The sequence below is a fragment of the Anser anser genome (genome assembly GCF_964211835.1).
Source record: "Anser anser genome assembly, chromosome: 1".
NCBI classification, from domain to species: domain Eukaryota; kingdom Metazoa; phylum Chordata; class Aves; order Anseriformes; family Anatidae; genus Anser; species Anser anser.
The window spans coordinates 169,599,794-169,618,055 of record NC_139720.1 but is presented as its reverse complement, the minus strand read 5'-3'; positions in this window follow the sequence as shown (position 1 = coordinate 169,618,055).

Sequence of the window (18,262 nt, the reverse complement as noted above, 5' to 3'; positions counted from 1 at the left end):
CTAACTCACCTTAGTGCTGGAGTGGACCATTCTTAAGCTTGGAGGTGGCTGTCCTTAAAGACCGCCCTGCTCTCCCAAGCTCCTTTGCCCTTTAAAGCTTCCTCCCACAATATCCCACCTAATACTTTCCTGAGTAAGCCAAAGACTGGTTGCCATAAGCCTGGGATCTATACTTTGCCATTTGCCTTCCTTACTCCCTTTAGGATGTTGAAATGCACTGCTCAAGGGTAGCTACAGCCAAGACTACAAATCTGCCATGTTCCCAGTCAGTTCTTCCTAGTTCATGAGTTCCAGCAAGGCATCGCCTTACTCATTACCGGTGTGTGGTGGTTTTACTTGGGTGGGCAGCCGAGCTCCACCACAAGTGCTCTCTCACTCCCCCTCCTCAAAGGGAAAGGAGGAGAAAATATGATAAAAAGGTTTCAAGGGTTGAGATAAGGACAGGGAGGTCTCTCAACAATTATTGTGACAGCCGAAACAGACTCCAAGTAGGAAGATAGTAAAGCTTATTGCCTATTACTAACAAGCTAGAGAAGTGAGAAACAAAGGAAAGAAACCAAAAACACCTTCCCCCCATCCACCCTCTTCCACCTTCTCTCCCCAAGCAGCACAGAGGAACAGGGAATGGGGGCTGCAGTCACTCCCTAACGCTTTTTGTCTCTGCCGCTCCTTCACGGTCCCTCTCTGCCCCTGTTCTAGCATGGGGTCCCTCCCACGGGATGCCGTCCTTCCCGAACTGAGCCTGCGGGGGCTGCCCACAGGCAGCAGCTCTTCAAGCACTGCTCCCACACGGCTCCGTACCACGGGGTCCATCCCCCAGGAGCAAACTGCTCCAGCACGGGTCCCCCACGGGCGGCAGCTCCCCCCAGACCCCCTGCTCCTGCGTGGGCTCCTCTCCACGGGCTGCAGCTCCGGCCCGGGGCCTGCTCCTGCGGGGGCTCTCCATGGGCCGCAGCCTCCTCCAGGCCACATCCACCTGCTCCACCGGGGGCTCCTCCACGGGCTGCAGCGTGGAGATCTGCTCCGTGTGGGACCCGTGGGCTGCAGGGGGACAGCCTGCTCCACCAGGGGCCTCTCCACAGGCCGCAGGGGAACTGCTGCTGCCTGCCTGGAGCACCTCCTGCCCTCCTGCTGCACTGGCCTGGGTGTCTGCAGGGCTGGTTCCCACTCCTTGCTCTCCCACCTGCTGATAAGGAGCATTTTTTTATTATTTTATTTTATTTTATTTTATTTTATTTTATTTTATTTTATTTTTATCTTTATTTTTATCTTTATTTTTATTTTATTTTATTATTTTTCCTTTCTTAAATATGATCTCACAGAGGCACAAACAACATTTATTGGCTTGGCTTTGGCCAGTGGCAGGCCCCTTATCTAACATGGGGCAGCTTCTGGATTCTTCTTACAGCAGCCACCCTTGCAGCCCTCCACTACCAAAGCCTTGCCACATAAACCCACTACTCTGTGTTACGTTGCCTTCAACACTCTCTGGAAATGTTCAGGATTGCTTGTTTCCCATTCATAACTTTTTACAGGTTAAGTGATTGAGGTTCCTTATACAGGGTTTTCCACTAGGCATTTTATAGACACATTGAAGATGAGGCAACCACTGCTTCAACTTAATGGCATTGGCTAAAGGCAGGAGGTGTGGGAGTTGAACTTATAACCCTCCTTCTCACAACTAATTCCAATTAGAAATAAGTTGTTTTTTTTTTTTTTTTTAATGAAAGCAATTAACTAATGGCATAATTTCTTCAGAGATGTTGCTGACACACTATCACTTAAAAGCTTTACATTTAAATTCTGGAAAAAAAAAATCATTAGCTATCCAAAAGTTATATGTTTGATGTAAAAGCCACTTGGAAAAATGTTAAATCTACTATGCAAGACAGACATGCATCAGACTAGAAAATTATATGTGTTATGTTCCAGTCTCAACATCTGGGAATCCCACTCGACTTACATATAAGCCACAAAACATTCGTAAGAAAAATTAGCCTTTGCAGAGCTGGGTTGGATTAAAATCAGTGACCTATGGGTAGAAAGCCTTGTAGATCATTAGTGATTCCCTAGGGCAAACTGGTAAGCACTAATGTTATGCCTTCTAGAATGAAGCTTGTTTTCTGGAAAGATAAGCTTATTAATTCAAGTTTTGACCTTTATTGAGCACTCAGGCAAAGTTGTCCACCCTCTGGACACAATGGTAATAATATCTCCTGCTTACGCTGCTCTCAGTCACAGACACATTCTACAGTAAAATATTCCACCCTCTTCCTAAAGGATCCTCTTCCATTAAGTAGTAAACAAGTGCCACAAAAATATTAGCCTAGATTGCTTCCTAAATGTATTTGGCAAGTTAGAAGTTGAGTCAATTTTGCAAGGGTTTTGAATTAGCTTTGGTATTTTTCTGTTCACAGGCACATGAAAACATTTTTGTAGTCATAGAAGACTTCAAATTTCCAGTCTTCAGACATACAGTAACTGCAGGGAGAGCTAGGAAGGAGAGCAGCATTATTCTGCTGTGCTTTCTCAGGGACTATTCCTGTCTAGAAATATTCCCAGGCTCTGGAACATGGTTCTTCATATTGCTGAACTGTCAAAACAGAGTTTTCTGTGGTTTCAGCACAGGCTAAACAACTTTCTCTCAGACATTCCCAGGCATAACTTAGGAGTTAGCAAATGCCAAGGACCATAATCAAGTGGTAGCAATTTATATGTGGCTACTCTGTTTTGGAGGGTAAGGATTTTAACAGCATAAATGCCAGCAATTCCATGTTAATTAGCCTTGGTGCCAGAAAGCATTGCTAAAAATATTTTTAAATTACTATTTTAGGTCTGGCCTTAGAAAGATAAAACACACACATCTTTTGTAAGGTTGCAAGAATATCTTGCAAGGAAAGCGGAAGAATTAATATGGGATTTTTTGTTAGTTTGTTTTGTTTTCTTTCTTAAAAACAAATTGAGGACTAAGGATTTGCCGACATCATAGGCAAGCTTGACCTTCTGTAAGGATAAAACATGAACTTTTGAATTTAAAACCATAAGTGCTTATGGTGTCCTATAATTTTTCTAGGCACCACTTGAGGTAACAAATACACTCTGTTAACAAAAAACTATGCAGACAGTATGTGCTACATAAGCATAACATTTGGTTTATTCCTTTTGAAATGAATTGCTGCACAGTAAATGGCATTTGGGTCTGCTATACTACAAGAGACACATTCTGTTTATAGATTTAATTCGTGACATTGTCAGGCTCTTATTTTTCTTATTTGGCAAATGGGTGAGCAATAGCTACCTAGACAGATATTTAATAATAAAGATTATAGGGGACATAGAATTGAGTAAAAGAGCTCTTGGCTTGGAGCTCAGTGCAAGTCTTAACCTTGGGTGCAAGTTAAGGGATAAGAAAGAGGCATTTTCCTCCAGAATCAATTATCACAAATGCTCCCACAGTCATGGCCAAAATCACATTACTTGCAATAAATTAGCAATACCTGGCAATTCTTTTAATGTGCCTATAGCTTTAGATGTAACAAAAAAAAAAAAAAAAAAAAAAGAGTTAAAGTTCAATATAAGTAAGAAAGATTCCATCTTATGTCCCCTGCCATTCTCTACTCCATTTTAGTTAGAGCCTTAGTCTCCTGTGTTCATGCTCTGTGTCCTGTAGTACCTTCCACACCCATTTTGGTGCCTCTGCTTCTTACATGTTTCTTTCCTTCACTCTTTAGTACTCTTGTATTCCATTGCCATTTCTATATGTTATCTTTTCCTGTTTTCCTCATAGTCCTGTAGTCCAAAATTTAATAAAAAATCTTCATTCTTTTCCCTCTTTTACCTTGAAACAACATGTGCTGGTTTACACAAGAGAAGAAACTAGACTCGGAACTGTTCCTGTTTTGTTTTTGTTTATTTTTCTCTGAAACTTTGTATAGCACATGGAACCTGAAATTTCAGGGTGACTGTCTTGTCCTGGTCAAGCTGATGTGTAGGCAATAACACTGGTCTTGGACATAAGGATAAATTCTGACATAGTTACTCATATTGACTGCAGTTTTGTAATACATAGCTGACTCCAGAAGCAAATATCAGAAAAATAATTCTGTGAATATTTCCAAAATTATATATAGCATGAATTTACTTTATATAGACACATACTTATTATACCTTCATGGAAAGTAAACACGAGTTAGCAAGACTAATGCTGGTTTGCCTGTGTTAATGCTCAGGGAAGGAGAGGTTTAAGCTAATATTATGGATGCAAACATCTAAAGCACACAGATTATTCTCTACTGTTATTATGTGTCAGGAACCATAGACTGGTAAATGCAGAATTAGTAAACTGGTAAATGGAATACATTGATTGCTTTTACATAATATAATACAACTTAAAACAAATGATCAGTGTCCCCATAAATCTTTACTAGTGCTTTTCCACAATGACAATTAAGTAATATAACAGCACCCTTCACTGCTAGAAGCATGCATTCACAAGCAATTGCTTTGTGATGAAAGAATATCGCATTTTAATTCTTCACCCAGATGCTAATTTTTAGTGGTCTGCTTTCTTGTAAGAATGACAATTTGAGCAAGACATTAGTAAGACCAGAAACTGAAAGTTTTCTGAAGTTTTTAATCCTGTACACTTGATACCATTTGAAATCCTAGGGGCTTTTTCAAGCCATCCTTTTGTTTTCTAGGACACACCAGTCAATAAAGGGAAATAATGCCATGTGAGATACTTGGCCAGGCAGTGCCATAAAACACAATTTAATTTTTAGCTATAATCTCACCAAAACTTTTTCTAATTGATTAAGACTTTTGAAATCACCAACAATATTAATCAAGCTGATAAAAAGTATTCTTGAAGAAACTACAGTCTAAATATTGCATGACAAGAAAATGAGTCAATATCCACAAAGAAAATGAGTTGCTGAATAACGTGTTTAGTTCTAATTAAAACTGTTTCTCTTAGTTCAGATACAACTGGCTAGGTAAGGAATTATATTGATGAAGACAGGATTCCTGCTTTCACTAAGAAATTATTCCTGTACTCTCTCATTTAGCTAGAAATAAAAGATATGTTATTTCATTCAGATCTTGTTATTTCTCTATCACAAGTACACTGGAATAAAGAAAGTTGCTTTTACCACAGCACTGAGGCAGAAAGAATGGGAAAATATAAAGCAACTGTTCTCTGATCTTCATGTACATCAATTACATGCAATAAATTCCCTGCTGTTTGAGCACAGACAGAATCTCAAATGCACATATACTTTGGCTATTAGAAAGTATAAACCAAATAGTGATAAACAGTGACTATTTGTTGCTTAGATTTATTTTCTGAGTAATATAACTGGGTGAAAAAAAACAACCTAGTATTGAAGGATGTATCATTTTTAATCTTAGTGCTTTGGTTACTGCCAACATCAGATAGAGTGTCATATTGCAATAATTCAGAGATCTCTATTAGTTTCTCTAAACCTTTATAGTAAATGAAGCTGTTACAACAGGAAATATTAGACATATTCTCTAATTCTCCTCAGGTCTGGGACCTAAATTTATTTTAAGGAGGAATTCAAGATAAACTGTGTTTTACTTAAATGCATTACTCTTTCTAACCATTATTGTTTGATACACTACCCAGGTATTTTTTCTCTCCAATGCCTGCAATAAAAGTGCTGTTGCTTGTTTTTGCAGTGCAGAAGTGTTAGCAGCAGCATATTAAGGCTGTGAGCTGCTACCTCGTATTACCAGCTTTGGGAAGTAATATTCACTGATTAATTACGTCCAGCACTTAAATAAATGGCATACTCAGAAAGGGTTAACCGGCTGAATCAGCTGGAACAGTGTTTCCTAAAGAACAATAGAAAAATCATTAGTGTGTTACCTGAAACAATACCATACTTTTCTCTCTATTGTTTAACCTTTTGTCCACATTACAAATATCTCAATGTAGTTCTTATCTTTGACCTTGAGGGACTGTAGCTTTATCAGTGCTTCCTTTTAGATCATAGATGACCTTCAGCTGATATCATTGAGCCCTGACCTGCCTCAGTGATCTGCTCACACAGAATACATATGCTGAACAGTGCTGGTGTGTGCAGTAGGGGTAAGTGAATTATTTACAAAAATTTGAGTTGACACCTTTTATCAAATGTGGAAAGATGAAGACAAAACAGCTGCTATTGCTGTCGTAAGCAATCTGCTGGTGATTGAATAAAAGTGTCAAGAAAATGGCTGCTTGATGGCCTTTTGTTCTCTCTCATCCAGCTTGATGTTAGTTTGAGCTGTCAGTTAGGAATCACGGCACAGTGATTTATCAATAGGCTGAGTGACCTTCTATTTCAGCTGGTGCTAGGATGAGAAGACAGCACCCTCTACTGAGGGTAGGCTGCCTTTCCACCGGCACAGCTATTATTCCTAGCCGCCAGTTATCACTATACAGCGGGGACGTGAATCTAAAACAATATTCAGCTTTTTTTTTTTTCTCCCTTTGTTTTATTTTTATCATGTCTAAAATGCTTAGCAGGGAACGCTCAAAAAAGCTACAAACTGCTATACAGATTCACAAGCTTTCTAACAAAAGAGAAAATAATAAGTAAATCAATCACCGGTGCTCAGTCAAAACAAACTTGCTGTAATTAGACAATGGAACGTGGAAACACAGCGGCTGCAAGACAAGGCCAATTTGTGACTCAGGTTTGAAATGCGGTGGTTATCTCAAACCAGATAATCCACATATTATTTTCATTTATTCTATAGCTCCCATTTTCACAGCTGTACTTTCTCTCAAATATTCTCACGCAAGGAAGTACCGACTTCCACAAAATCATACTGCTTTGTTGAACTTCTGGGGCTAAACTTCTGGGGTGTTTAGTGCTCTGCACCCATCCTTTGTAAGAAGCTGGTCCTCTCCCCCCAACAAGAGCAGCAGCTCGAAGCAAAGCATCTTGCTCTCCTTTCTGCTCTCCCCGATTTCCCAGGGGCTGCTGATCCCAGCAGAGGTTTTGAACTTTTGCACGTCAGCCTCTGCTGAGCTCTTCCCCACATGCAGTCTTTCTGTCCCCACCTCCACACCACATCCCACAGCTGGTAAAACTGACGGCAGTCTTGGAGGCAGCACGGATTCAGGCAAGGGCAGCCTGTGAGCAGCCAGACTGAACCCTTTTTTTTTTTCCCCCACAGCTTTGCAGCATGCTCAGCTTCCACTAAAAGACCCCAAGATATCCACAGCCACAGTATGACTTATGTCACACTATTAGAGGCTTTCAAAGACATTTTCATTTAAAAATAAATAAATATATAAATAAATAAATAATGCTTTCTTCATCAATTCTCTCTTCTTCAGTTTCTTTTCATAGGTTTCAGTTAAATCTTAATTTTACTCAGCTTTTCTTTTCCTCTCCCATAGTCTCACAGTTTGTAGGACCAACATTCCTGTACTGTGTAAGGCAGTGCAAGGCCCTTCTTTCATTCCTGGAGGAGAATAAATCTTTACTGATTTTATCAGCTGGGACTGGTAACTGTCGATACTTTTAAACTTTTTTTTTTTGCTAAGGCTACCAGTTGTAAGTGATTTTTCTCTTGAGGACTGAGCTTTTCACACAAGCATGCACACACACACGACACACAAATTGCCTTTGTTTTTTCGTACTAGTGGAGAAAAAAAGGAACCAGTGACTCAGAAGGGCTAGCATTATTTCCTCTGTACATGCAGAGTTTAAAAGTAATTCTTTCAAAGAAGTTGTTTTTTAAACTGCTGTGATAAAACAATGATTAAAAATCCCAGCAGCTGCCACTGCAGAGAAACAAGTTGGTTTTTTTTCCTCTCTTTTTTGTTAATTTTGCACAGCGGGGCACTTTTTTTGTGTATTTAATTCACCGTTTCCTTTTAGGACCCACATGTTAAACATGTTTATAACTATGGAGACTGGTTCAGCACTTAGCTATGCTGTTTCTCATCAGAGAGAACAATCCACGTGAGATTAACGTGCACCAGGCGACACAGCAGAAGTGTAAGTAGACAGAGGGCATACAAAAAACATCAGGAGTAACCACAGCCTGGGAATAACCTGACACTGCCATGACACAGGAGTGCCTGGATGAGCCTGTGGAGGGGTTGAAGTGCAGTTTTGTGAATTTTGTGCGTATTCACCCAGAGCCTGTGGTTAGATGCATGCAACAAGAGGCTCACTGAGACAAAGACTCAGATTCCAGGACCAGCTCCAAAGAAGGGTCATTCAGAGAGAGATTCTCTTGGTGACACTCAGGTGTGCAGCAGGGTTGAGCCTGATTAGGAGAATGCAGATAAAAAGATATCCTTAGAAATCCTTGTAACATCCCAAGCTGGTAGAGTACTAGAGCAGTAAGAATTATTTTCCTTACAGAGGGACATGAATTCCTAGGACTCTGTCACAGGCAGGTGTAGTCAGCAGCTGAAGAAGGAGTTCGCATTCATGTCACTTGATCAATCTGTTTCTCAAAAAAAAAAAAAAAAAACTTTTTTTCCCATTTATTTGTCATTGTGTTTTCCTTCATTTTTCCTGCCTTGGTTTCATGTACAATTTCCCTCTAACAGTTCAGAGACAGTTCTCTGAAAGGGCACATTTATGCTAGTGCTAATCTGATAGAATTGAAATCAGAATATTGGCCAACAATTTCTAGGGAGACAAAGAGTTCTGGCTGAAGCAATCTTTTTGCTCACAACATGGCTACCAGCTCAGCGCCGAGAAACACCTTGCTGGCTCATATGAAGGTTACCGAATTGCAAGCTGTGCACAGGTCTTAAAAGCAAAATTCTTTAGATCATGAGAGTCTGTAATAGGACATAAATGGACATTTCATCTATAAACTGCCTGCTCATACACTGTCCTCACACCACAGCTAATGCATCAAAACCTGAAATGGGTTCTGTGTGACAATTTATTCCCCTGGTTACAGAAAATAATGTCTTGTATTATCAATAGATTTTCTAGAGTACTTAGATGTTCCACTAAGATATCTTACAAACTTGTACTGTGAGCTTTTATTACCTGTTTATATCATTTCAATAAAAAAGAGTTATAATATTATGCATCTTCTTGTGTCCAAATGGTTACTCATTTAATTTCCTTGTTTAAGTTCTCCCTTTATTTCTCTCAGAAAAATATAATAGCTGGGGGAAAAAAAGTGTCTTGAATGCTTTAGTTGCAAAGATCAGCAAAAGACAGGTCACCTATCTTTGCTGTCTGTGGTCATTTTGATAGGGCTAGTGTTCATATTTTTAAACAAAGACATCAATTATTTGCATAAAAATGCATTATTTGCATTTAATATCTTTCATTGAAGGACCTGAAATAAGTTTAAAAGTATTGATTACAAGCACAACTCCCTTAGATCAGGACTTTTTAGGTGGCATAGTAGTGCTATCTGTTAAGAAGGCAGCCCAGAATTTCTCCATTCAAGACCTTTTTGCCTGTAAGAACAAAATTAGTATTTTAGGCTGAAATGTTTGTGTCAAGCATCTTCTTCTGCCCTTGTCATGCTTTATCCTTCTTTCAGCTCACATCCCTCCCACACAGAAACACTATTATGGGGGGCTGTGAGGAAAATATTCCAGCATCTTGGGCATTTGATAAAGATGTTCTTAAAGAACCTCAGAAATGTGTGTCTGTACTGGATAGAAAGACCACATGAGGCTCAGAGTGCACCAGGACCCTCCTCACCATGTGTCGCAGACTGGGAACACTGTTTGGGACTGTAAGACACAGGGACATGCAGGGACATGGCATGGCAGTTTTGCAGCAGGGTGAAGGGAGGACTGTTTCAAGCACAATCCCAAATGGACATTTATGGGTGCATTTACACAGCAGATAAACTCCAATTTACCTTTGGAGCAGGGGCTTTCACTCCCAAGAAACCTATCTCAAATTTGAGTGAATTACAAATCCCTGAAACTATACCAAAATTTTTTACAAGAGAGTAAGGTTTGACAGATTATTTCCTGAGAGATTTTATCCATGCCAGACATGCTCCATCACAACTGAAAAGGACTTTCTTTGCAACTGAAATTGGAATTCGGGTTGTCTAAATGTAGGTGACCACACTGCAGCTGTACTTGTGTAAGAGTGTGGGAAGGAAACAAGGAGAAAAATAGGATGAGGTATATGTGAAAAGAAACTGGGAGCAGGAGTGAGTGGAGCTGGAGACAGGGTTGCTGTGCTGGCAGTTTGGAAGAAGAGTTTGAACAAGAAGCTGGAAGGTGGGAAAATGGGATTCGCTCAACCTGTTGTTATAAAACCTGAGGGGAAGAGACTCAGTATGATTTGGTGAGAAAGTGGGGAGGTGGATGTACAGTAGGAGTTAAAATTATGTAGAAAAACACAGCTTGGAGGACGAGTGTAATGCAAGTCCAGACTAGGGATGAAAACAAGCATGGTTTGTTTCCAAAAGTACATTCTTGCTAGAGAGTGGAAGGAAATGCAGTTCTCCTAGGTATGCTGTGAGCAAATGTCTATCAAATCCACCGGATTGCCCCCACAGGACACATACGCATTGTGAAACTATCTTTATTTGTATGCTCCACATAACTCTTGATGTATTCAGCTAAGAGGATGAACCTGCTGAGCTAACAAGACAAACACACAGTAATCTGGTATTCCTACCCATTAACTCAAGTGGCTAATGTGGCTTTTGTGACTGATGTACAGCATTCAGAAAGCACTACTGATGGTTGTTCACGTGACATAAAATAACATTTATGATTTTTCTTTTTTTCAGTTTACTGTCTTAGAAACAACGCAAACTGTGTTAAAAGACCTTTACAAAAAGACAAAAGTCACTTAAAGATTACGAAGTGTCAAAGTTAAGGTTATCTCTGAGAAGTCTAATTTTCCCTGTGCCCATATTTTAAGAAGTCTTTAAATTGCTATCATCACATTCTGCTTTTTCCCCTCGCTTCATTCAGTGCACATGAAGGCTGATGTTCACTTAAAGAACAGATATTCAACATTTTGTTGCCTCCTCCCTGTTCAGTGTATGGCCTCAAGTCTTACTGCACACCATTCTAATCTTGCTCTGAATACCGAATTAATAATTTTCCCAAGGGCTACTTTGTAAAACTTTCTTAAATATTTCTTAGACAGTAGTGAGTTGACTTTCATAACACCACTGGGAGATGAGTGTCATTATTCCCATTTTACAAGTGGGAATAATGGTACCAAGAATGTGGGGGCCCAAAGTATTCATGAGTTTGGGATGTTCAGTTTAAGAACAACAGGACCAAGTATTTATGAGCATGTAGCATTCTACAATAAAATTACAATTTACTTCAATTTCAGTTGTGAGTGCTTATTGCTTCTGTAAATCAGACTCCAGACACCCATAACACAAGAAACACACAATTATTGACCACCTGTTCAGTGACTTACCAAGCATCCCACAGGAATTCCCTGACAGATGCACAGATAGAGTGAAATTCCCTGTGGTTGCATTCAGCTCCCTTAACCATGACACCTTCTTTTTTTTTTTTTTCCTTTCTTTTTTTTTTTTTTTTTAGTCTCTCATCTTGGCCACTATGCATGGGATTATTTCATCAAACTTGAACCATCTAGAAGTTAGCCCTGAGCCAGTTGTCACGTCTCTCTGTTGACAACAGGGAGGTACGCTGAATCACTAATCCCCTGTAAAGATGAATGGAATGGTAGAGTAGGTGCCTGTCTTTTCCCACTGACTGAAGAGAGATCCCAAACTAGCTTAGAATATACAGCAAGCATTTCAAGCATTTATTTTTATAAGGCTAACTTCTGTTAAAATAAATCCTTTCCAGTATAACTTTTTGTTGTTGTTGTTGTTGTAAGAAAATAAATAGCAGCATTCTTGACAAATTGACAAACTTGACAAACTTGACAAACTTGACAAATTGACAAACTTGACAAATTCCTAGTGCAGGTTCACTCTCTTAACTAAGTACATCAAGAGTTACATACGTGGATCATACAAGTAAAAGAGTTTCATGATATATATGTCCAGTGGGAGAAAATTAAACCATAATCCCAGCCTTATAACAGCACATATAGCTGCTCAAAGTAATTTAGTCACATTCTTTCAACATAGGTTTTGCAAGTAAAACCCTGTTTAACTCAGGCAGGACATGTCCTTGTCTCAGTCCTCCTTGTCACCTCGCATGCACATTACTGCCTGTACATCACATTTTGTGATAACAATAAAGGAATCCACATTCCGTACTGTAACAGAGGACAGAATTTTCAATCCACAGAGAATCAGTTCAAATTCAAAGCCCAGATACCAACACTTTGCTAAAGACTCAAATAAAAATCAATAACCCTTAGATCGCAAACCACAACATGGCCAGATAACTGATCTTAAATCCAAGCTCAGTCTAGTAAGTCAGTCCTATCATATGTGCCTATGTTCTCTGTCTAACTAAAGGATTGAAATAGATACTTTTAAAGAGCTCCAGGGGGCCACTTTGCCTACCTAGGCATCTGAATCATACTCCATACCTGGAGTTTGACCCCTAGAATAACAAAAAACACAGTGCTTGATCTGTCCTTCTCCAAGTGAAAATCAGGTTGAGCGTATGATATTGACACAACACTGAAATCTATCGATAAATTATGGTGCTTTGGAAAAGGCTGTCTCAAGATGCCATAAATGACAACTAAGTCACAAAGCCAGTACAGAAGCCAGTACAGCCTTAAGAAAAGATTACATCTGAATGTTTGGAATGAAAGAGATATCCAACTTCAAACAAAAGTAAATATGCAGTGCTCATTTGTCTTTACCATTCCTCTACGTGGACTTTGCAGCTTGGACAATTTACAGTTGCTGTATCAAATGTCTTAGCCAATTCCATATGTTGCCTTTGTTCTTTTACTGGCATAAAATGATAGGGTGTGCTCTCCAACAGCAAAATCTTAGAGCATTGGCACAGATGTAACATAAAAATAAGCACAGTTATGCTGGTCTTGAACACCTGGTCCATCTCCAGATATCTACAACTGACTGCACAACAACCAGGTGCACAGGATCAGCTACATACCTAAGGTGTGTAGCTGATCTATACATCTATAAAAAGTGGTAGACTGCAGCTGCAGCTATCTACTGTGGCAAAGAATATATGTTCACACCAACAAAATCAGAATAATACAGCACAGCACAAAAGTTAGAAAAGCTGGCATGGTGTTCAGAGTGGGTTCCAGCTGAGTATGTGCAAATACAATCACTGCAAAACTTGTCAATTTCTCACTGATGAAATCCCCCAGGCTGACTCTTCATACATCAGAGCAGTGAAAAACTTCATCAAATACAGAAACAGAGACAGGTAGGTCTTGTCAGGATTTACAAAAGACACAAGAATGCAGCTGATATCCAATGCAGCATTGCTTCTGTATGCTCCATTTATTTTTCCTAAGACTTTGTACAAAAGGTGCAGGCAGAGTAATCCATTTAATGGGTTAAAAAAGCGAATCCTTTCCAACCTACGATATTTTTTATCTCATATTGTCTTCAATCTCAATGTCTTCAACGTGCAGGGATACTTGTCTGTCTTAAATCTCATGTACGTATGCATCATGACTTCTTCATAAAAGGACTGTAGAATGTTGAATAATATGTAAATTTTATGTTGTAATGAATTGGGTCCTAAGATCTTTAAAGGTCAGACACCTGATATAATACATCATGTTCTTTAATATCAACTACAAAATAACCGTAATAAATTTTGCCACTACCATATCCTCACACGCTGTTACCCACAAAGAAGCACCAAAGGAAATGTGTCATTTGTCAAAACATGTAGGGAAACTGACATGTGTACAAGTAATTTTGAAAGTATTGCTAAGGTTAGGCATAGTTACACAAGTTACAAGGTTAACTCTTGAGGGAAGTAACACATTGCCAAAGAGCCTGTTGCTTAAATTCCTTAGAAGATTCGTAAAGCCACAAGGCTATTTCTTTTAAAGTCAAGACTTACACCTAATGAAGTGACTGTGAATTAAAACTACCTTAGCAGAAGCTAGACACATGGCAAATTGAGATTACTGCTGTTGAAGTGGAGTAAAGAGAACAAGAAGCTGTAAATAGAAAAACACTTCATATAGACACACATTCAGTAAAATCTTTCACAACACTCTTCAGACGCAAAAGTTAAAAGTGTTTAAATAGCTTGTTGAACAGGAAAGTCATAGACATATGTTTCAGTCTAAGCACATACTTAAATGTTAATATAAGAGGTACTAAGTAGGTATATTCAATAGGTGTTTCCATACTAGAACTCCTAGCAACATTAATGTGAATGGAAAGAGAGGTGGACAAAAATGTGAAATATAAACCAGAATTTACATGCTGTTATGACTGGACCTTGGTCACTCTGCAACTCCACCTGCCTTTTGTACTCTGCAATCATACAGGTCTCCCAAAAGTGATAGGACAAGCAAAAAAGCATACGGTTCCCTGGCAAACTTTGACAAAGATAGTACATGAGCTGATTTACTGCCTCTTCCCAGTTTGCACAGGTAGACAGCAAAGCCAAAGACAAGCAGAACATATACTCACTGCCTACCTTTTCTTTGAAATGTGAAGGCAGTGAACCAGCTACAAGTTATGCGAGTGGCAAAATCACCAAACTGTACTTTATACAAACAATAAAAAGAGGAATACTCCCTGACCTTCTCAAAAATAGGAAAAGTGAACTCAGGAATGGAGCAGACCATATCAGCACAAAAAAAAGATACCTCCAACCATGAGTTAACACCACCAATATGGTTTTGACACTTAACTAGAGAGAACTTATTAAGAGATAAATGGTATGCTTTTGTACTATGATCACACAACGCTAACAATCTGGCATATGTTCCTGGTATGTTTCTCCTTGTATGGCTGATCTTCCTCCCACTGACGCAGGGTAGAATTAAGTAGGATTTTGCTTCAGATTCATTCACTTAAATTTAGCCACATCCAGTGTAGGTGTCAACTTGACAGCTGGGTGTCCAAGTTCAATTATAGTCGAAAGATCCAGGGCTCAGTTCAGTGGGGCAGTTTCTAGTGACCGCGTGAGTCACTGTGGAGCATCCCACTGAAATTCCCACTGCTACTTCAGGTCTCACCTGAAATGGAGGCATGACGCCTGGAGCCTGAATGAGGCAACCGATTATACTGGGAGCTTAAACACCTAGCTCACATACAGGTGTCTGCACTGTAGGCATTACAGATTTAGACAGCAGAGTCTCAAGGTGACTCCCACACTTCCTGTTTCTTTGGTGAGACGTAGTTATCCACGACCAAACTGATCATCCCTTTTAAATAATGACCTCCAAATAGGAGGCCATAAATTCCCTGATGAGAATATGAAGAACTCTACACCTCAGGCATGGATGGTGAATGAATAGGCTCAGTTTCAGTCCTAAAGAACCATTACTTCCTCATTAACCGCAAAAGAAGCCCTGGTGATGCTCTCAAACATCTAAAGCTAGGAGGAATGAATGTGATGCTTAATTTTATGCGTTTCTTTGTTGTCACTCGTAATGTCTTGATATGGTTTTTATTACTGATCTGCTTCCATGGAGTTACAGTTATGCTCAGTGGCAGACAAATATCTGTAGAAGAGAAAGCCCCTGTGAAGAGGAGGAAGAGGGGTGCCCTTTGTCCCTCTTGCATCAGGAACAGCCATGCCTGAACAGAATCAATAAAAGAAATAGGGAAAATCAGTGAGATTTCACAGTCTGTGTATTGGGTAGATTGCCCTTCTACCTTGCAGAAGTCCTCTGAACACTTCTTCTTAAGTCTTTGCAGCATTTCACAGAGAATAAAATGTGGAAAATTGTTACTTCTATACGTTTCCTAAGTCACTGCTTCTTCGATTGTTAATAGCATATAGCCATCAGGTATTAAAGAAGAGATTCCCCAATAGTGTAAAACAGATGTATAATATAGTGTTAGCACCTGAAGAATATAATTTTAGTTTTGCCATTTCATAAAGCCTTAATTCATAAATGTTAATGACACCGGGGAGTAACTGTCTTTTCCCTGGAGAGAGATTAGACCTTGTATCATATTGTATATTTTCCTGGATGTGGCTTCAACTTGGATTTTATTATCATGTATATTTGATGATTTTTTAAAAGTTGATTCCATTCCACTTACAGAAAATATTTTCATTTACATGACAATTTGGGATTTTAATATACATGACATTAGCACAATTTTTTAAACTGCTAACACATGTTATTTTAAGTCACTTCAGTTCACTGTCAAAGAGTGTATGTATACAACAAATATTTTCACTCACTGGTGTTGCTTACCACAATATGTGATGCACAATCTTTTAAAACATTTTTCAGCATTTTAAATTAATTCTAATATAGGTCTATCAGTTCCTTGTTATGGTGCAGAACTTATATTAAATTCTGTGATCCATAAAACCTTTTTTTGAATGACACATAGTTTAGTTTTTCATTTAGAGGCTATAAAAGTGTTCACAAAAGTTATGTTGGAAAAAAAATGATTGAAAGTGCTAAAACACTGTACAGAATATAAAATTCTTTCATAGACTTTTTATGACACATGAAACATGAGTCTTAAAGGTTTAATGTTACTGACTTTTATACAAGGCTTTTTAATTCTTGATTCCAGTTATGGTTCTGCAAATGAACTGTGACATTAAAAAGAATCAGGCTGGAACTGCCTCAGCTCTCTCTGTAGATGAGTTTCTCCTGGCCATGAAGGGTTCACATAATCTGCCCCACCCTGCCCACGTCTGGTTAGCACTAACTTGCTTTAGCAGCAGTGAAGTGTAAATCCTGCACTGCATTAAATCTGCTTAACACATCGCATCCTACTCAAATTCATCATTAAGGTTAGGTGGGCTTATAAATTATTAAGAAGGGTGAAGTGTTACTTAATTTTCCTTTCTCTTAATATTTAATAGTGTGCTACAACAATTGGGCACGTGATTTAATTGACTGAATACAGAACCAGCACTGATACGTACTCCCAATAAAGACTGTCCCAGAAGAGAGACAAACCCAGTTATTCTATTGTTTACCTAGGGGTAAAGATGCTCTTGCATTTGGGACCAGTGGAGGAACAGATTCTCATACCTGACATCAGCTAAAAGAAGCCAAGCTGTCAGACATGAACCACTCTCCCATTTCATCTGATTTCCTGGACTGTCCAAAGGAGCATTTCACATATTTTCTGGGCCTCTCTGTGGGTGGAACTGCCTCTAAATGATAACAGTACATAAGATGCTCCAAACCAAATGCAAATATGAACCAATTTGGAGGGGGTTCCCCAGCACACCAGGTGACCTGAGGTATATATGCTGCATTAGGGGCTACTGACACAGGAAGAGACTTCAGTCTTAGCCTCCTTGAATCCATTTCTGCATAGGTATCTGCATAGGATAATCATATTTTGCCTGAAAAGCAGCTCAGTTCCATTGGCCCAAGGACTTAAGGAGGCATGACAATGGTTGAGCCAAGGTTTTGTTTTACCTAGGCATTCACAGCTGCCTGTTTAACAGCTGTATCTATATAATAAACAGAAAGAAATAGGGTATGGTTTATCCCATCATTAAATAAGTATCTAACATCATTAGAAGTGCTTCTTTCTCTCCACTGAGCAATAAAGCAGCTAAAATGACTAGACCTGGTGTAGATGTACGTGCTGGTATGTAAGAGGGAACTTGCCCTCTGAGTCACTACAACCTGATGGCAGCCAGCTGAGAGCCCAGTGCAGTAGCAGACTGTGCCCACGCAGGAGCTGTGTCCTGCAGTTCTTCCACTTCTGCTATTAGCCATCAAGAGAAACTTCTGTGAATGCATCCTTAAAGTAAATAACATAGTGCAGGAGCAATTATTTGGCCCTGTAAGCAAGAGGCATGCCACTGATAACATCTATACAGGCAAATTCCCTTTTTCTCCAGATCAAAATAGCTTTCTCTCTCCTTCTTACTGAGATCAGCCCTTGGCTCATGCAGAACTGTGCCTGGGGCTTGTCTGCTAGGGCTAGCTGGTATGGTTCCTTGTTTGCAGAATGTACGCTATGGGTGCGTCTGGACTATGCTTAAGCCCAGGACCCTAAATTGTTCAGTTTACTTGTGTAGATAGAGTCAAAGGTTGCAGGTGAAGAAGGAAAAGAATATTCCAAGTGATAAGACAAAGGGAAATGGCCTCAAGTTGCACCAGGGGAGGTTTAGGTTGGATATTGAGAGAAATTTCTTTACTGAAAGGGTTGTGCAACATGGGAACAGGCTGCT